Below are 20,923 nucleotides of genomic sequence, written 5' to 3' on the forward strand. Positions count from 1 at the left end.
TTAGTAAGGATTTTTAAATGGTTGACTAAAAACATACAAGAAAAATATGACAAAACAAGAATTTTTTGGGCCGTGCGGAAAGTGTTTATGTTCACCGTCGATCAGACCAAGTAGAATTCTCATTTTTAGCCACTAGACCCAGGCAAACCTATGTTGTGTTTATTTTTAACATCGCATTGTTCCTATAAAATCCCGTGTTTAGTCATTTCCTTCTTGTTAATGATTTGGGCTAATGTGTGTATAACTTTCAAAGTTTGAAGTTCAAACATCTCTTGTTCGTCAAATACATACGAAAAGGAAGTGAAAAAAAAAACAAACAAATAACAACATCGAAAAAACACTGTATACAAATCAGATACCATGGCTTAACAACACCAACAATTTTAAATCAGCGGTTACATCACTTCAGTTACAATTGATGTAACAAAATTCAGTTTGTTCACTCTGCCTGGAGCCATTGATCTTTTTGCAGTCACTATCAGTCCTGTCGTGCTAAAAAGCCGTTTAGCTGGGGCACATGTGGCTGGTACAGCCAGAACTTGACGAGCGTAAACTGCCACTCGCGGGATCTGATACTAGTACTGGACCTTGGGGTCCCACAGAATGCTGCAAATGGGCTTCTTCTTTGTATCTGCTGAAATAAGTTGTTTTATAAGGGAGAACAAACCTGCACCTTCACCATAGGGCTCCTGCGCACTACACTACAGGAGGAACTAAACTGCACCTTTGCCCTCTTTTCTTATCAACACGGAATAACCCTCCGAAATTCTTTTCTGAAAGAAGTGGTCAATACATAACGTTTCAAGTCAAAGTTTAAGGCTAATTCAAATTCAATGTGCCCTGCTAACTGTGCAAAAAAATGAAATTCATTTCTATAGATATATTTCTATACTAGCTCTAGATAATCTACCAAGTGGGAAACTACCGAAAATCAGCATCGATAAATAAATGAAACCCAAAACGAACAAAAATAACAATAAATAACTGAGTCAAACTCAAAACGAGCAAAAATTAACATAAGTTGGGCTCAAAACCCCTAAACCTTTCCAAGGCCAGAACATAGTTTTCACTTTACTGAAAAAATATAAATGTTTCTACTTTTATAACTTTAATAAATCAAATAATATTAACATTTTGATTACTAAATATCAGTATATGCATATTAAACTGGCAATGCATATTCATTTGTATTTTTGTCAGTTAAGCACAAATTATGTTCTGGCCTTGGGAAGGCATAGGGGTTTTGAGCCAAACCTATGTTAATTTCTGCTCGTTTTGAGTTTGACTCGGTTATTTATAGTAATTTCTGATCGTTTTGGGTTTCATTTATTTATCGATGCTGATTTGTGGTAGTTTCACGCTTTGTAGATTATTTGACTTTAATTTTGCTCATTTTTGGTTTAATTGAGTTCTTTACTTTTCTTTGAAAAAACTTATTTTTTGGAAACAGTTTTTTTAATTAATTTCTGTTCGTTTTATATTGACATAGTCTTTTCAGGGAAAAAGAAAATCATATTTGAAATCTTTTCGTTTTTTTAAGAATTTATAGTTTGGCCTGCTATTTGTATGCTGGAAAACAATTTTCAGCAAAATTTAACAACATAGACCCTTATAAAAATCTGGACACAAATAATAGTGTTTAATTTAGTTTCATACCTTCTCTAGTTGACCTGAAATGGAAAACTTGATAACATTTGCAAACAAATTTGTTTACTTTCTTTGATAGCTTGGATACACTTACGCTATTTTGATTTGGTCAAATTTTAAGAGCAGAAGAAGCCCTGAAAGTTTGAACATAATACCATCAGTCGTTCTTGGGATACTGCTGAGATGCCTTATTGGGAATCAGCATAAACACAGTGCATTTTGATTTAATCTTAAGGCAACATTTACTTTTTAAACATAAAGGCAAATGGGAGGGTGGGCGTGGGAGGGGGATTAGTTGGAGGAAAGCTCCAATTACTTTCGAATATTACAAAGGACATCAGCCCTTTCTATTTTCAATCGAATGAGCCCTTTTCGAAGTTCCTACGACAACTCCTTCGATACGAAGTGCCCTGGTCTAAACACTAACAACAACAAAAAAATGATATCTACTATAATCGATATATGATATCTACATCGATCTCTACTATAAAAATGTCAAGCCTTCCAATCACTTTCGATTATTAAAAAGGGCACTAGGCTTTTCGATTTCCAAACTAATGATCCCTTTTTGAGTTTCTACGACAATCGCTTTCTATAAACACCTTATATGCCCCCAGGGCATAAATTACAACCCTCACACTAAGGGCTGTGAGGGTGGTTGTCATCCTCTAAGACCTAATTTCCAGAACTTTCAACTACGTTAAACAAAATGGCTATCTAAAAATTTTGATCGGATGTGTTTCGGAAAAAGGTGGGCGTGGAAGGGGTGTTAGTTGCCTTCCAATCATTTTCGACTATTAGAAAGGGCACAAGCAACCCCAATCTCTAATTGAATGAGCCCTTTTCGAAGTTTCTACGACAACTTCTTTGATATGAAATGCCCTGGTCTAAAGGAAAAAATAATAAATAATACATTTTGCCAACATCGTTCTTATATACCTCCAGGGCATAAATACAAAACCCTTGCCCTAAGGGTTGTGGGGGAGTAACCTCCTCAAAAAACATATTTTCTCTCTGGAAATCAGTTACTTTGACCAAAATGGCTATCTTAAAATTTTGATTGGATGTGTTTGGGGAAAGGGTGGGCGTGGAAGGGGTGTTAGCTGCCTTCCAATTACTTTCGACTATTAAAGAGGGGACTAGTTATTCCAGGTTCCAATCGAATTAGCTCTTTTTGAAATTTCTACGAAAACTCTTTCGATACAAATTGCCCTGGTATGGAAAACAAAAAAAAACAAAAAAAAAATAAAACATTGTGCCAACATTGTTCTTTACTTAGACATCTCGATTGCGCTGCCTATGACAACATCCTGAATTACCTAATGCTCTTTTACCTACCTCTTTCCATCTGAAAAATCAGAAAGAAAAATGAACAGAATTTTAAAGTGGAAGGTAGAATTTTTGTTTCAAGAAAAATTTCTTCTTCTCCTTCCTATGAACCGATATACATGGCGAGCCAGAGATGACAGTATTTATTTTTAAGAAACAGATTAGCCGGTATGAGAGTTTAAACCCGGTGGTCGATATCGATAACCAAAAAAGAGAAAAAAACGGCGGTGTATTAGTGACGCCGCCGCCGGTAGATTCAGCGGCGGCGTCAGCGCGCTGATGCAAGCTCGGCGGTGCGCCGCCGTTTTTTTTTTGCGACGCGCCGCCAATTTTTGGCGTGGCTTTGGGGTCTAACTGTTGGAATGGTTGTGTTTTGATAGTGATAAGTTTGGCTGTTAAGGCCAGTAGCATTTGATCGTATTCTGTGGTACATCTTTGAGTCTTTCCGGGATGTAAATCCCGGAAAGACCAGGATATCTTTTCCTCGTTTCCCACAATTTTACTCTTCTTCTTGTCTATCCCACCCATGTCCAAACAACAGATGGGGCCATGGAACGAGTCTATTGATTAAATTTACATGTACCGTCCTCGAACCAGACATTAAAATTATAGCTTAACTTAAAAATAAAACAATATAATTATAATTACAAGTAAATTAAATTGTTATATTTTAAATTCAGTCTTATAAGATTATAACAACGTATTAAGAAATCTCTTTACCCTTATGGGGTTGAAAAAAAAAAATTGAAAAAAAAGGAACGACCAGCCGTCATATAATAACAAACAACAATCTAAGGATTTTTTATTTAAAAAACGGTTATAATAAAAACAGTACAGTTAATCGATGTATTTAAAGAGATAACAAACATGATCATCTAAAATGTCTTCATGCTATATACTAAAAAATATTGCAGTGTAAGTCGCAACATCACGGCACCAATTAAAATGTGGTTTTGGGAAATGAAAAACAATTGCATTTGATACAGTTGAAGACTCGATCGGGAGGTTTCACTATAAATGGGGTAATACCGAATGACCCCATCATTGAACCAAAATACTTATAGCAATAAATCAACAAATTAGTTTTAATGGCAATTCTGAAGATGTATTTGCAGTGAGTTAAAATCTACAGATCTTAATTTATTACTATAACTACTCTGTTTATGTATAGCTACTTTCCACTATCTTGGAAAATGGTTAGGAAAATTAAACTTTCAGGAATAGATCTACAGTTTGAAGAATTTTTGGGGAGACTCCCAAAGAGTCTCCAAAATCAATTAAAAATGGCAGTAAAAACTAAAAAAAAGCCTTTTAGCACCATAAAGGTACCATTTAGTATTTTAAAAATACTATTAAGGTACTTTATATTACTCTAAAGATAAGAGCGTAGCTACTGAATTTTTATTGTAGGGGCAAGAAGGGGTGTTCTTAAAAAAGATGCCATTGAAGCGGTATTGAAGAAAAGTAACTATTTAACAAACACGTTACTTGGTGAATTTAAAAACCTTACACAATACATCATAAATAATAAACATACATTAAACAGTCATAAATATAAGTGCTGGCGCTTGGCTTTTACTAAAATTGTCAGCAATGAGCTGCTACAGACGACACTAGTGTAGCGTAAACAAGTTTTTGGGTGGGCAAAGGTATGTAAAGTCTCTTCCTGATTTAAATTATGTTAATAGTTTAACCTAGCTGTCAATATTTTTGTTACAACTTCCGCTTGTCACGGAATCCAAAGGATTTCCTTGAATATGTGTTTAACCAGAGTAATGTGAAAAGTGATTAGATTCCTAGAAAATATTCATAAACCCATAGAAAGATACGTATATATTGGTGTGTTGAGCTTTTGGAGAGAGAGAGTCGAACGTATGCATTGTACGTGATAAGTATCTATGGCTTTGATATAAATAAAGACTGTTTATATGAAACATCTATGGACTTGAATATCTAGCTCTGCAAAATGGTATATTAGTTTGTAAGCACCATTGAATGGACTCGCCCAACTCTTTAACATTAAAGCAAAAGCTTACAACATGGTGTCAGAAGTGCTGTAATTTTTCGAGCCCAGTCCATCCACAGCAGAGCCAGTCCGATGCCATTTCATCCAAACAGACGCCAGAAATAAACAAAATACTGGCCAGTTATATTGTTACACAGGGTCGTCTCAACTTCTAAATGTTTCTCAACCACCGCAGTTTTATCAACCGAAGGTGACCGAAGCTGACCAATCTACGCACATCTCCTGTCATGAAATCTCCAGCCATCGAAGAAGAAACCTTGGAGGGATCTGCATCCAGTGAAAAACAAAGAGTAAGTGTGAGCCCTAAAGTTTTGTGCGCATAGGAAAAAGTTAGGAGTGCTTAGGCTAGCTATTTTCTTGTATCAATTTTTAGTTTTTTTTTAACCATGAATATCCCAGAATTAAATCCTGAAAATTATAATTTTGATTAAGTAAAAGCGAAAGCCTTCCTTACACAGCAAGAATTACGAAACATAGAAATACCCCCTACCTTTGATCCAAGTAGGGATGATTATGACGAAGAAATAGTCAGTAAGTTTTATTCTGACATAAGTCTCTGGGAAGCAGCGGCAATGGCCCATTATCTACAAATTTCCTCTAAACCGCGTCCAACAAATAATCCACCGTCAAGTGATAACCTTTCAATCAGAGCAACAACAGATTTAGCTTCCTTAATAACACCATTAACAGAAGTCTCACAGATAAATGAATTTATTAGCCAACTGAAAAGAATTCAAGATACCTTAACGTGGTCGGAAAAGCAAGTGGTTGCCACAGCAGGAATGCTAATGAAAGGGGAATTTTCTATTTTTTTTGATGATTTAAATAAGGGGAATTTAACACTTGATACATTACGGAAAAATCTGTTGGAGGCTTTTGCTCCTCAACGTAGCCCCGGGCAAATCTTACAAGATCTCGTGGGATGTAAACAATTTCCGGATGAAACAGTATATCAATTCTTAAAACGAGTTGAAAGAGCCGCTAAGTCCTATGCGAATTCAATGGGCTATTGGGATGGACTAAGAAACCCGGCAATTCAACCATTGGCACTACACACTTTTAGGGAAGGTGCACGCATAACCTTTAAAAGAGTACTAATGGAACAAGAGGATCAAATAAATAACCTAGAGGATGCTTTTAAAATTGCGACCAAGTATGAAAAAATTGAATTTGCGACAAAACCAACGAATGAGTTTTTTTGGCTGTCGTATCGATTGAAAATAAGTCCCGTCCCCCCCGGGCAAGAAGATGGGAGATGAACATTCATATAGGAGCCGGACATTTCAAAGGGGCTGGGGAAGAGGGAACCACTCTCCCTTCCGAAAGAATAGGGAAAATAATTATGAAGGGAATGAAAATAGACATTCACAATCCGATAGGGGGCCTGGACAGCAAAATCCATCCAGACTTTGTTATAATTGCCAAGAACCTGGGCATTTTCGAAGAAATTGCCCTAATCCAGGGAAGAATAAGGTCTCCTTGCCCCCAAACCTTTCGATACAAAGGGTCGAAAGTAAAACATGTTATGTTTGTGGTAAACGAAAACCACGATAGTTCCGAATGCTGGTACAAAAAAGACCCAGATTCGGACAGGGTATCGGAAAACTAAATAGCCAGTCTAGACAGAGGGCTAAGACTGGTACGGAAAAGGAAGACCCTCAGTCTGAAACTAAGCATAATAGCCTTAATAATGAGTCGCTAGTAAATAAAGATTATGAATATCAAAATTCCAGTAAAGAATTTTTATGTTTCTTAGGAATTTCGGATAGTTCTAAAAGTTTCCCTATTTTTCATGAAGTGCTGTTGGGGGATAAGACATTTAAATCATTTATTGGTCCTGGATGCCAACAATAATTATTAAATTTTCTTATTTTCCAACTTATACAAAATATTTTCATTACACTAATGTAAAATACTTTAGCAAATAAAAAACCTATAATGTCCCAAAGTGTGGGTGCGCACGAAAAAGCGACCATATTGATACAAATTTCGGATGGAATTGAAAAACAAGCTAAAGAATGGGAATTTCTGGTAGTTCAAGATTTAGACTTTGAGCTTATAATTGGATGGGATCTCTTGCATAATTTAGGTACTCAATTAGACATGATCAATAATCAAATGCGATTCAAAAGCTCAAATTCAGACAAATGTATAGGTCAATCCTATGGTAGTGTCATTTTACCAAAGGCAGTTTCATTACCCCCAAGATGTTTGAAAGTTGCTGAAATTGCTCTTAGATCAATTGTTGGAAACATGGTGCCACACGGCTGTACCGTCCTTCTTGAGCAAGGGGACGGAATGGAAGGATTCATAAATGCTTCAGCAAACATGGTAAGAAACGACAAATCTATAATAGTGATTTTTAATAACTCTGAGGAACCGATGTTTCTGCCGATTGGTGGACTGTCGTAGGTACTTTTCAAGAAATTGAGGATAATTTGGTAACTGCCTTTAAAGCAGAGGAAATTAATTAATATTCTGATAATAAAATTCTTCTACCAACCTTGGGCGATATGGAATTCATATCAAAATTTAAGCTGTCACATTTAAATAACCGCCTGGAAATCAAATCAGAATTAATAGCTTTACTCAAAGAGTTTCGTGAAGTATTTTCTACTCATTGTTACGACGTGGGCAAAATGAGCCTAATGGAATATAGAGTTGATATAGACAAAACCAAGCCAGTTCCACAGCCACATTCGTTCAACCTGCCTCTCAAAATGCAGGAACTACTGCAAGAACACATCCTTGCCATGGCCAGAGGCGGCATAATCCGTCCGGAAAGGTCAGAATTTTGTTCTCCAATTTTTCTGGTTAGAAAACGAAAAGACGGAAAAATATTGCCTCGAAATGAATGGACTATGGAAACCTCACGAATAGTCTTTGACTGCAGGGCAATAAACGCAGTGGTAAAAGATTCGGCTTGGCCTATCAGAAAAATTCAAGATGTTTTACAGGAACTAAGCAATAAGAAACATTTTACTGTCCTAGATCTTACGCATGCATTTTTTAACGTTCCCCTACATCCCGATAGCAGACATTATTACGCATTTCATTCACCAAGGGGTGTTTCATATACATGGAATGTTGTGCCTCAGGGTGCCAATATCTCGCCACGTGCATTTTGCCAGTGGGCAAATCTGCTGCTGGATAACTCCATTTTTGGGGACATAATATCCATGTATCTAGATGATATCTGTATTTCGTCAGCTGGAGATGAATGGCAACACCCGAAGGATATTAAACGGGTCTTCCAAAGGTTAAAGCAACACAATGTAAAATTAGGAGCAGGAAAGGTACAATTTTTTGCCCCTCAACTAAATCTGTTGGGATATTCTGTAACAAGTCAAGGAATCGCACCTTTAAAAAACAAATTGGAGGCCATTAAAAATATTAGTAAACCTAAAAATTCAAAAGAACTACGATCCTTTTTAGGGCTAACTGGGTGGTACAGAAATTTTTACATCAATTACGGTGAACGTACCGCACCGATTACAAAATTACTTCGGAAAGGAGAAAAATGGGTTTGGGAAGATATACATGAAACAAATTTTCAAAATTTAAAAAATGAAATTTCAAATGAAAAATCCATATTTCTTGCCTTTCCAGATACAACAGGTAAAACCCCCTGTTATATAGCAGTTGACACTAGCGCCATAGCTACAGGCGCTCTTATTATGGACAAATTTGGTGACGAATTTCGCCGTGTCTAGACATTCAGCAAGGTCCTGTCTAAACAGTTTGCAAGACAAGATAATCTCTCCAGGGACCTATTTGGAATTACTCAGGCAGCAAAAGCTTTTGATTATTATATTTGGGGGAGGGAAACATATTGGCTAATAGATTGCAAACCCATCTGCCAGCTTTACAAAATGCGCGAACTCTCGTCCAAGTTATATAGAATATCTCTACTTCTTTTAGAAAATCCTCAATTTCATTTTTGGTATTTGCCTGGTAAATACCAGTTATCTGATGTATTGAGTAGACCTGCTACCGAAACTATTGAAAGATCTAGACCTATCGAAATGACAGAAGATGAACTTGAATTTGTCGCTGCGGGCGTACATTCAAGCGAAGGAGTGGATTTCGTAGGAATTGAACAGGAAATAATGTCCAAATTACAAAGAGAAGATGAAGAATTAAATTTAGTAATAAAACTGATTGAAAAAAATGAGACTGAACTAGATGCCAGAGAAGCGTCGGGAAATGGTTCAGAGGGTCATAAAAATAGGACTGAACCAGACGCCAGGGAGGCGTCGGGAAATGGTTCAGAGGGTCACAAAAATGGGACTGAACTAGACGCCAGGGAAGTGTCGGGAAATGGTTCAGGGTATAAACAAACAAGGACTGAACTAGACGCCAGGGAAGCGTCAGGAAATGGTTCAGGGTATCAAAAAAATGGGACTGAACTAGACGCCAGGGAAGCGTCGGGAAATGGTTCAGGGTATAAAAAAAATAGGACTGAACTAGACGCCAGTGAAGCGTCAGGAAATGGTTCAGGGTATCAAAAAAATGGGACAGAACTAGACGCCAGGGAAGCGTCGGGAAATAGTTCAGGGTACCCAAAACCATGGTTACTCAAAATCATGGACGGATTACGGGTGACAAATTCAATTCTCTATTATTATCCACAGGAACAACCAGGAAAACTTCGGATCAATATAACGCCAAAAATTATTTTGCCTGGGATTCTTGTGGATTCTTATACAGAGTTGGTACACTCAAATAAAATGTTAGGAGCTCATGGCTCGGTTGAAAAAACACTCGAAAGGTTAAAGGAAATTTGTATTTTTCAATATATGAAAAGGAGGGTAAAAACAATATGTCAAAACTGTCATATTTGTTTAAGAAGAAATAAGGTCCCGAAGTCCATACATCCAATATTAGGCCAAACAGATACTGCAATGTATCCGTTTAGAATAGTTAGCATAGACACCGCAGGTCCCCTCCCACCATCACCAAATGACACTGGTGCTCCGGCCCGACATATAGTAATACTTATAGAGCATTATACTAAATTTGTCGTGTTAGCTCCGTTAAAGGACATAACGGCAAGATCAATTTGTGATTTCCTTAGGGAAAAGGTGATAGGATACTTCGGTTTGTTCGAGTTCTCACCCTACTTTCATTCCGAGCAAATACAAAAATTCCTAGCAAGCATGAATATTAAACACCGCTGCACCACGCCATATAACGCCCGAGCTAATGGACAATGTGTAAATTCAGTAAAGACCGTCAAGGCTATTGCCAGAGCATTTTGCGCCCAAGATCAAAGTAATTGGAGCAAATACCTCCCTGAAATTCAGCTTGCCATCAACACTGGCATTTCCGCAAGCACAAAATTTTCGCCATATCAAATGATTTTTGGAAGACAACCGACTACCTTTCTTGACTTACAGTTGAATCGTCCTAACAGGACAGAATATACTCGACACGAGGATTACATAGTCGCTCTAGTCGAATCTCTATTTCTTATTCGCCAAATCGGCACACGAGAAATGGGAAAATCACGTGAAGAACAAGCCAGACAATATAATAAACACGTTCATGAATTGCCTGAACTAAAACGGGTGACTTAACATGTACAGGACTTCACTGCAAGGAGCCTGGACATGAAGTTTCGTGGGCCTTATGTGATTATTAAGATGCTTTACCAATCTGTTTTTCTTCTACAAGAACTTCAAGAAAGACAAATGCGTCGCACTGTACATGCACGCTTCTTAAAACCTGTGAAAAATACCACAGTATTCCTCCAGCGAAACCCCGCGTTCCAAAAAGCTGTAGAAATCCTCCAGCTGCCAAATAAGTTAGGGAACACCAACGGAAACGCTTTTCGTGAATCAGTTCGGAGGGACATTCCCAATATGGATAGAATGCCAGTAGTGTTTAATTTTTCTACACCTAGTAGGGGAATAAATAAAACTAATTCACTTGTAACTGACCCTATTGACCCTTTAAACATTCAGGACAGAAGTAAAGGGCAAAATTGCTCAATAAATTCAGAATTAGTTTCAAACAGAGAAATGGTCGAAGAAAGAACCATTTTTTGTCCATTGGATAACCAAGGTAGTAATAATAGTGAACAATATCATCAGGAAATAAATAGTACCAGTTTCTCTACACCTCAGTCAATATCAGACAGACAACAAGGAGAAATTGTAAGTTCTACGCCAATTAACTCAAAGGTGCCTCAAAGAGAATCAATCCCTCCGTTTTGTAATTTTTCACCAGGGATTGAAAATGACTAATATAAATACATACTTGGGAAGTAACCAAAATTCAGATCAAGATTTAGGACGGGGAAAACGATCAAGGCACCCACAAGGGTTTTATGAGGATGTAGATTCAGATTATTCTGGGTAGGATACTCAGATCTTAAAACGCGTGTGCATAAATATTTTACTAATTATTCAATGTTTTTTTTTTAACATCCCCTAAAAATAGTGCATTAATTTAGTTAATGGAAATTATATATATATATATGGATAACATTGCTGCTGTTACCAAGGTTTTTCCCTCAATAAGGAGATTGATAATAAATCATAATCAAATAATAATCATAAATCATTATAAAAATTATGTTTAATTTTATAGCAGATTTTGTAAAGAAAATTGGAATTATGTCCAATCCTCATTTCTAATTTTCCTTTTTTCCTCGCAAAGATAGGCTTTCACTACTTTAAAACGCGATAAGATTTATTGATAAGTATATATTTATATGTTTACGTGTAGGGGACAATTGTAAGTGACTGCGCACCTAGTGAACAAAAGGGCTTTCACTTATAAACAGTGTCAACATTGTCAGTTTTGTGGCCGAGAAGGGAAGCACAGTTTAAAGACTTATCCTGCCAAAGTGATTCCCCGTCAAAACAGAACACTTTTATTTTCAGTGTATGTTTTTAAGTGCACACTTTAATTTAGTATTTGCTGTTTGTTCTTTTATTTTTTTTTTGTTTAATTTTTATTTTTGTTTTATGGATATTCTGCTTCGTAATACTAGGAATTTTTTTTTAAATAACTCAAAAATCTGAAGGGAAATAATAAGAACTTTGGTTCTCTTTAAGAGTGGGGTGGATTGTAAAGTCTCTTCCTGATTTAAATTATGTTAATAGTTTAACCTAGCTGTCAATATTTTTGTTGCAACACAGCTTCCGCTTGTCACGGAATCCAAAGGGTTTCCTTGAATATGTGTTTAACCAGAGTAATGTGAAAAGTGATTAGATTCCTAGAAAATATTCATAAACCCATAGAAAGATACGTATATATTGGTGTGTTGAGCCTTTGGAGAGAGAGAGTCGAACGTATGCATTGTACGTGATAAGTATCTATGGCTTTGATATAAATAAAGACTGTTTATATGAAACATCTATGGACTTGAATATCTAGCTCTGCAAAATGGTATATTAGTTTGTAAGCACCATTGAATGGACTCGCCCAACTCTTTAACATTAAAGCAAAAGCTTACAGGTAAATGTCGTATACACTTGGCTTTTTTCAGCTAGATTCACGAATAATGCTGCAGTATATATCCCTTCCACTTCCGTCAACACCCACGCTCACCACTGCATTCTCAATCTCATTAATTTTTTACCAAACTCTATTTTAATAGCCCTGAGTATCGCGCTATTCATTTGCTCGTAATTTTGAATGGATTTTGACTCTCTAAAATTTAATTTGTTGTGCTAAACTTTTAATATACAGGATTTACTGAGATATTATTTATGATTTCATATTAAATTGATTTGGTTGTACCAATTTATATTAATAAATATTATTGATATCAGCTGGTCATATAAAGCCAAACAAAAATCACAAGCCGCGTACTAGCGCTGTCCAAGTAAATATACAAGATAAGTCAAAGTATTACCACAGATTGTGTAACATTATATAGTGACATATTCTCCATATTTAAATATCAACCACATTTCAAATTCAAAAAATATTTGAAAAAGCTAAGGTTAGAATTATTAACTTAACCATTGTGCATTGTTTGACAAAGAATGCCAAGTAAATCTTATTCATGGCATGATCGTGGCAGAAATCTTGAAATTGACGAAAAATTTCCTGGGATGCCAATTTGAAGGGAAAATTAATTTCTAGTTTGGAAATTATCTTCCCCTTTGTGTCTTTGTCTAAATAAAAGGAATTATTGAAAAGTTATGCAAAAGTTTTTTCTTTGTAAATTGGAGGATTAGAGGGGTATTGATTTCCAGAGGGGGGGGGGCACACTGAATATCGTTTTTATGTCTATAATTCCCTTCATGATCAAACCTTGTTCTCCTAGTGCTGCATGATAAAACTGATAACGATAGAAATAGAAAATGGGTTGGCACCGCTTATACGTGCAAACAAAATTTTTGAATTGTGAGAAAATTATTAATATTTTGTTTAAATACACTTTATTCTATTGTCAACAGACATTTCGCACAACATGCTGATGCAGAGATAAATGTCCCACAAGTAGCACTGGTACATATAGGCAGTCCTACATTTGTTGGTTAGCATGCAAATCCAAAACATATGGAATAGGACGTTATTCGCGATTATTAGTCATTTTAATGACAAATAAGAGAATCAGAGTTTCAATTAAATTCTGGAAATAAAAATTAAAATAGTAAAGAGTCCTAAATCAAATACCCAAATACTAAGGTCAGAATAAATATGGGTTGACTTATATATCTATGGTACGAGTATAATTAGGAGAATATCTAAGTTTGATTTTCTTTATCAATAATTTCTTTTTCAGTAAAACAATTTGTTTTCATTGTCTATAAACCTTCTAACTACTCAATTATTCCATGTTTGTCCTATGTGAAAATGTAAAAGTTGTATCCATTTCCACCTTTGAAAGGTTTAAAAAAAGAGAACTCGTTTAAAATGAAACATTTTAAATTCTTAAAACAAGCAACAGTTTTAAAGCTACTTAATAAATTATAGTTTTTTTTCAAATTATTTGGAAGGCAGAGAGGAGGTAACTGCCCCCCCCCCTTAGTGACTTCACTTAATAAAGGTAAATTTATACTTAAAAAAATGATCTGTTTGTGTTGATGCTTGAATTATGTAGGTTTATCTTAGTTTTGACAAGATTTTGGGAGAAACTAATTTTCAGATGGGGCGGGGGGCGAACAGAGGTTGGGGAGAGAGGGCAAACTGAGGTCTGGGAGGGGTAGTTGCCCCCCCCCAGCTCCATAGTAAATTACACCCCTGGTCCCTAAATCCCCTCCTTCCCTTCTATATAATAGAGATTATTCCGCATTACTGCTTATTTTTGCTAAACGTTTGATTCTATATTACTGTCATAAGTTTAATTATGTGGTTACCTAAAGGAATTTCAGCTTTTAGCCTTGTTAATTGTACAAATCGCTATTTATCTCCGCAATAAAGCAACATTTTTGCCACAGTGTGATGCATACTCGAGTATATCAAAAACCAGTTTTTCTAGTCAGAATTATATAGTAATATTATCAAATCCAATTTTGGTATTCAAAGACTAATGTTATTCGATCATTTGATCCATCAATATATCAATATATCGATATTTTTACCGATACTTGGGATAAATTTTTTACTATCTAATATATTTGCCGAAGATCATTAATAAACATGTTATATAAAATTTAATTTGTATAACTTTTTTTTTTTCAAATTTAAATTAATATGATATCAAAAAATAAAAAAAAGCTACGATTATTTAAATGAATGTGGTAAAAATTCCTAGGTGGAATTTGGTATTATATGGTCTCAAGAAGCGAACAATAAACAGCTTGCAAGTCAAAAAGACGAGCATGTCTGTTCTATCGTTCAGTGATTATCTAACTAGTCTTGGTATACTCTGTTTCAGAAAAGACACTAGTAGCGGACCTAGACATGAATTTCATTGCAACTTCGTGCATATGTTTTTGGGACCCCATAGCAGGATACTTCCACCATTTGAGTGGACAAGTTTCTCTCGGAAATGTTGGCTCCCTATTGAAAGTTTGCAGAGCCATTTTATATTCGGCAGCTGTCGAAGCATCTCTAGCATTGACTATAAGGACTTCATCGTGTGAACCCCACAAACTGGCTTGACTCTGATATGACTCGCATCGCAGAGACTGTGGTGGTGCTTGTATCTTCTGATCGAGATTCAGCATGAATCTCGAGATTCAGCATGTGAATATCCCTGTTTTGAAAATACCCCCCCCCCCTGAAAAGCTTACCCCCCAGAAATTTTTCATGGAGGATTTCTCCTGGTGATTATTCCCCCATGGAAATTTCTCCCTTGGAAAATCCCCCCCCCCCCAAAAAAAAAAAATCCAAAGAGAATTCCAACTCCGCTGAAAACTTCCCCCTGAAAGTTCCCTCAGAGTGTCTCTACATGTGCAATGGGATCAACAACGAGAAAAAAGAGGAATAACTAACATACTGTCTTCAAATTCTGGTAAATTCTCCCAATGTAAAATTTCCTCTGAAAAGTTCACCCCAGAAACATCCATCCCAATGGGATATTCTCCCCATAGAAAATCAATCCCCAGAAGATTTCCTTCCTCCCTTGTAAAATGTTGGTATACTTCCCTATAACAAACACTATATGTAAACAATGGGCAAATTTCATAACTTGCGGCCCTTCCTCTTGGTGGTTCTGAGGGGTCATGTCATCTCCAAAAAGGACATATCTATTGTACCTTTCAACAATACTGAACAAAATGGCTCTCTCATAAATTTGATCAGACGACTTTCAGGAAAAAAGGGCGTTGGACGGTGGCTAGTTGTCCTCCAATCTTTTGGTCTCTTAAAAAGGACAGTAGATCTTAAATTTCGTTTGAACGATCCCTCTTGCGAAATTCTTGTACCAATGGTTCGATATGATTGCCCCTCGAAAAAGCAACAACAACAAATAAACGCGAATCCGTGATGCTTCTTGGCAAACACTATAGAATTTCATTTTTATAGATAGGAGCTTGGAATCTCTACAGTAGGGTTCTCTGATGGCGGGATTGCCATTAAAATTCTTTGACTTTTATGGGGTGTTTTTCATCTTTTACGAAAATTTGGCAAATTTTCTCAGGCCCGCTAATGGGTAACCCTGTACTTAAAAAATAATATATATTTGGAATCAGTACAATAAGCTAATTTTTTGGTACATCTTTTGATATCAACATTGATTCCAGATCATCAAGAATCTATTTTTTTTTTCTTTTGCTAACTTTTCATTTTCAGTTAGTAATACTTGATAAATAAATGTTTTTGCCTGACTATTGGAAGCCGAAAGCGATTGTTGCCTAAAAAGGTGCCTCATTGCATATTATCTTGACTGTAACGTAAAAGCAAGGAGAAATAAAATCGTTTATAATGAAAGAATACAAACTTGTAAAGAATTTCAAGAGTATTTGCAAATAGTTGTCTGCGGGAAAGAGCAAGCAACTCCGAAAAATAATAGCGTTTGTAAAAAATTAGTAGAAAGTAAGTAGTTAAGTAAATTTAGTGCTAGACAAGTAGTTTTAATATTGATTTGGTGAAAAATTACATTTTTTTTTACAAAAATATGTATCCAGAGGGGAAATATTCTATTTAATGTCATAAATTTGTAAAATATATCCTTCATGTCCCAAATTTCTAAAATATGTCCCTTTTTTTACCCTATTATGTCATTGTGTCCCGGCACACAGGAATATGTCCAGTTGGCAACCATGAGCGAGGCTCATGATGCCCCGCCTCTTTTTTTACCTCTAGTTCGGCAAGCATATGTAATATTTTATTCTACAGTGAAACATGCCACAATGGGCGGGACACAATCATCATCCATCATCAATAACAAAGCCGTAGATAGAAATTTCTGCCCCCCACGCCCCCACACACACTCCCAAGAATTGATTCTAGTACCTGTGTATTATATAATAAACACTCGAGATGTGAAGTTCGGTGATTTATAATGAAATAAAACAAAATATGATGAAAATAAAATACTATAGCAACAAAATTATGAAAACTACAACAAAGAATTATGGAAGGGGGGCCACTCAGAGCGCATTATATTAAATACGTAACCTAAAATTACCTAACCTAACCAACAAACCAACTAAATATTTAGTTAAAATATAGCTATAATGTAGTTTCCCAACGAGCCGAGAGATTTGTCTGGTATGGACAGGGTGAAAACCGGGTATTGTCTCATCTTCGCGATACAAGTTCTCGAGTTTGTATTATATAATGCACAAGTACCTGGATTCTATATTTTGTCCAAGAATTCTTTGTCCAAGGGGCACGGGTTTGATCCCTGGCGAGGCCAATTATTTGGTTTGGGACGCGGGTCAGTGGTGGGACTCTATAAGCTTAGCCAGAGTCGACCCAACTCTAAATGGGTACCTGGAGATATCTAAGGAAGGCAAACAGGAAGGGTGTGCGAAAGCACAGGATGGCTGGCTCCCAGCCCCCCATTGCACTTCCTGGCTGAAGGACCAAGAAACGGAGATCAGCACCGTCGATTTGGACCTTAAGGGCCTAGTACCGTCATACTTAAATGCACTCTTTCAGGAATGATCCACTATTATGAAGGAGGGAGGCACACGACCCTCCTTCATAATAGCTCATGCGCACTTATCTGCTCTAAAATTTTATGGCCAAAAATTTTAGGGCCATAATTTTCGTAATTGAAAAGATGGAAGCTTAGAACTGCATATTTTCCCTCTGTAATGGCAAACCATACAACGACATAATATTATGAGCCAGTAAGTGGGAAAAAGTGATGTTGATGCAAACTTTTTAACTAATTTCTTGCCATATCCAGTAGCGGATCCAGGGGGCGAGAGCCCCCCCCTAGCGTTGTCTAAAGTAGTGTAATTTACTTAATTAACTCAAGTTTTCATTAATTAAACTTGGCTCCTAACGGAAGTTTATCGGATCAATCTATTTTGCGCCCCCTAAAATTTTTTTTATCGGATAAACCTTTTTTGCCCCCCCCCCTAAAAGAAATCCTGAATCTGATCCTGGCCATATCAGTAATTTTCTACTTCTGTAGAACGAATAAGACAAGCCAATCATAAACGTTAGCTCGTTTTATGGACATGTACGGACTGGTTCTCGGCGAATACCCCCCGGTGAATGCAGTAAATACCCCCCAGAAAATACCCCCCCCCCCCCACCCCAAACTAACCATTCGCAACTGACATAGCAACAATATTTTCATTTTCACATGGGGCCCAATCTAGCCCATGTCCGCCGCTTCCATCATACAAGCCCAATTTTTTGGGTTCTATAATTGTACCCTTATACTGTGCTTCTCTCCCCCTAGCCTCTCTCCAATCATCTTCCAGATAGCACCTATTCATTGGCACAGCTCAGCCCCGCAATTTGAGCAAATTTCAATTTTTCAAGTTTTGGGTCATTTGCCTGGGACTCTGGGCAGGTAGACTCCCCCCAAAAATGTCCCAAATTTCTCTCGCTCTAGCACTTGTTCACGGATGTCTAATGCCGTGAATGGTTAGACCGTTGCTCAGCCGGTAATCATGCGGTAAACACATACCAGCAATATGTTAGTAAGCTCAATATGGTATTAGTAGCTCAATAGTAACCGAAACTCTAAAAACGAGATTTTGATACCAATAGACACATCAAAAGAATCATATTTTACTGCTGGTTTCAAATATATAAGTTTCATCAAGTTTAGTCCTACCCATCAAAAGTTACGTGCCTGAGGAAATTTAGCTGATTTTCGAAAAAAGGGGGAATGACCCCCTAAAAGTTATAGAACCTTAATGAAAATCACATCCTCAGATTCATCGTATCAGAGAACTCTACTGTAGAGGTTTCAAGTTCCTATCTGCAAAAAATGTGGAATTTTGTATTTTTTTGCTAGAAGAAACATCACCGATGCGTGTTGATTTGTTTTTTGTTTGTTTTTTTCCCCCAGGGGTGATTGTATCGACCCAGTTGTCCTAGAATATCGTGGGGGGGGCTTATTGGAACGGAAATTAAGAGTTCTAGTGCCCTTTTTAAGTGACCAAAAAATTAGCTATGTCTTTTAGGATGACTTAATCCCCCAAAGTCCCCGGGGGGAGGGCTGAAAGTTATGAACTCTACCCAATGTTAACATATAGTATTGGTTATTGGGAAGTTTACAGTCGTTTTCAGGGGGATTTTTTCTGGTAGTGGGGGGCTGGGTCTGGGTTTATGTTGGAGGATCTTTACATGAAGGAAGTCTTCATGTGGGAAGGGACATTGCTATGAAGAGTGCGCCGGATTTCCCAGCATTATTTTAAAAAAATCAGAAATTATATAAAAAAAACAAGTTTTTCAACTGAAAGTAAGGAGCAACATCAAAACTTAAAACGAACAGAAAATATTACGTATATTATTGGGCTCGCCCCTAGTCAATACCTCGCTCTTTAAGCCAAATATTTTTTAGTACTTTCATAAGAGCTATCTATTCTAATTAATGGCTTTTGTGAATAAGAGGTCACTTTTAAAGAATTGGAACAAAATTCGAACTTTAGCGTAAAGAACGAGGTATTGACTAGGGGGCGAACCCCCATAATATATGTATTAAAAATATATGAATATAGAAATTCGTTACGTAAATTAATTCGTAAGTTACGTTTATTTATTACTAATAAAAACGTTCGTAAATAAAATTAAACAACTTCCGAGAAAGCCATTAAACCAAATAAAAATAAAATTAATATGCAAATTTGGTGTTGATTATTCATGTATGGTGAGTCAAAATCAAAACCTGCATTTATTCAAAAACGTTCAAAAATTAAATAAAAAAAACAAGTTTTTTTTTAACTGAAAGTAAGGACCGACGTTAAAACTTAAAACGAACAGAAATTATTCCGTATATGAAAGGGTTGTCCCCTCCTCAACGCCTCGCTCTTTAACGCTGAAGTTTGACTTTCCCACAACTCTTTTTAAACAATTTAAAACTTTAGCGTATAGAGCAAGGCGTTGAGGAGGGGACATCTCCTTTCATATACGGAATAACTTGGAATTACTTGGACTATCCGTCTTGGCTTTTTTCTTTCTACAATTAGCCATGTCTCCGCGGGAGGGGGTATTTTTCACAAGGGGGCATTTTCTGGGAGGGGGGGGGGGGTAAACGCCGGCCACCATATGGACTCATTTAACTCGCGAATTAATATCACTTTTTACTGTCATTTTAGAGTTTTGTCTTGGGTAGACTGCAAGTATCCATCCCCTTGCTGACCAGAAAGTTTTGAAGAACTCGCGATAACATTTAAAATGAGTATAGCCTCGCGAATCAGTTTTAATTTTAGCCTTCAAAAAGCAATGCACAGGAAAATTAGAATTATTTTTGAGAAAACCTTCAAAAGGACCTTGATGTCCAGGAAAAGTACATAACTAAATTCGATGTTTCTGAGAACTTTGTAGGTTCTACCCACACAAGTTTCAAATTTCGAATTTCTCCAAGAAGGATGGCCATGGAGCGTGATTGTGTGTGTCGATCTAGTTGTCTTAGAACGTCAGAAGAGGGCTCATATGGGCAGAAATATACAAGAAAAAATGCTATCGAAAGAAAATCTTAGACTTATGAACTATCGAAAAGCTAATTATGCAGTCTCCTAGTTTCAGGTCTCATACTATCGTGTGGGGACGTAATTCGACGTAAATATATAAGCAGTTCGTCTAAAAGACGTTCACGCTAGTGAATAACTCGTATAATTCATGAAATTATGCGTCCTTTACACAAAAATCTGTAATAATTTCTATACGCTCCTCTCCGTTTGTTAAAAATTAATAGAAACGAATCCTATTTACTTGCTAAAAATTGTACGTAGGCTATCCGGGGCCAAAAGGCTGCTGACTCGCGTTACCTGTGAATCTAAGAACGAAAAGAAGAGGAGACCAATAGGGCCATTCTTTCACTCATCTTTTTGATAAGATCTTGCATCTTTTGACAAAGAACGCTTAAACGGGAAATCTTAG

At 36.6% G+C, this 20,923-nt stretch overlaps 1 pseudogene; it reads left to right on the forward strand.

The window, feature by feature from the left end:
* LOC148938719 (52 kDa repressor of the inhibitor of the protein kinase-like) overlaps positions 1–6,261 on the forward strand; it is a 32,386-nt pseudogene extending 26,125 nt beyond the window's left edge.
* The last annotated feature ends 14,662 nt before the right edge of the window (positions 6,262–20,923 follow it).

Source organism: Artemia sp. Qi Xiang Cuo, unplaced genomic scaffold (genome assembly GCF_049724085.1).
Source record: "Artemia sp. Qi Xiang Cuo unplaced genomic scaffold, ASM4972408v1 HiC_scaffold_3008, whole genome shotgun sequence".
NCBI lineage: Eukaryota > Metazoa > Arthropoda > Branchiopoda > Anostraca > Artemiidae > Artemia > Artemia sp. Qi Xiang Cuo.